At 46.0% G+C, this 744-nt stretch overlaps 1 protein-coding gene across 1 annotated transcript in view; it reads left to right on the top strand.

The window, feature by feature from the left end:
• The window catches only part of Hmcn2 (hemicentin 2), a 151,066-nt gene that overhangs the window by 127,400 nt on the left and 22,922 nt on the right, over nucleotides 1-744 (top strand). The window lies entirely within an intron of this gene.

Raw genomic sequence — 744 nt, forward strand, 5'->3', positions numbered from 1 at the left:
GAGATCTGACATTCTCTTCTGAGTGTCAGAAGTCAGCTACAGTGTACTTATGTATAATAATAAATAAAAAAATAAAAAAAAATAAAAAAAAGGAGACAGATGTAGTGCGACAGCAGTGACAGCCACCCTGCTGAACCAGCATGAGTGCCATGAAGTTTAATACCTATGACAGTCCTGGGGACACCTGCACAGTCCCGGGGACACCTGCACCAGTTCTAGCAGCTCGTACTCTTTTAGAGATTGGCTTTTTTGTTTTTGTTTGCCTGCTGCTTGTTGTTATTGTTTGGGGTTAAGACAGGGTTTCTCTGTGTAGCCTTGGCTGTCCTGGAACTCACTCTGTAGACCAGGCTGGCCTCGAACTCAGAAATCTGCCTGTTTCTGCCTCCCAAGTGCTGGGATTATAGACTGGGCTACCACTGCCTGGCCCTTTTAGAGACTGAGAAACTGAGTCTAGAGATGTGGTAACAGGTAGTGATGGGACTCCTCCACCTACGTGGATCTGGCCTCCAGATCTCCACCCTCAGCTGTGTCTCATCAGGAGCCATCTCTTGGATAGATACCACCTGCTCGGCACAGGTAGAGTCTTGTGAGTTTGAGGCCAGCCTGGTCTACAGAGTGAGTTCAAGGACAACCAGGGCTACACAGAGAAACTCTCTTGGAAAAAAAAAAAGATGGAGAGAGTTTTTATTTTGTTTTTGGGGGTGTTGGGGATGCTTTGTTGTTAGTTTGGGGTTTTTTTTTTGT

The sequence above is a fragment of the Mastomys coucha genome, unplaced genomic scaffold (genome assembly GCF_008632895.1).
Source record: "Mastomys coucha isolate ucsf_1 unplaced genomic scaffold, UCSF_Mcou_1 pScaffold15, whole genome shotgun sequence".
NCBI classification, from domain to species: Eukaryota; Metazoa; Chordata; class Mammalia; order Rodentia; family Muridae; genus Mastomys; species Mastomys coucha.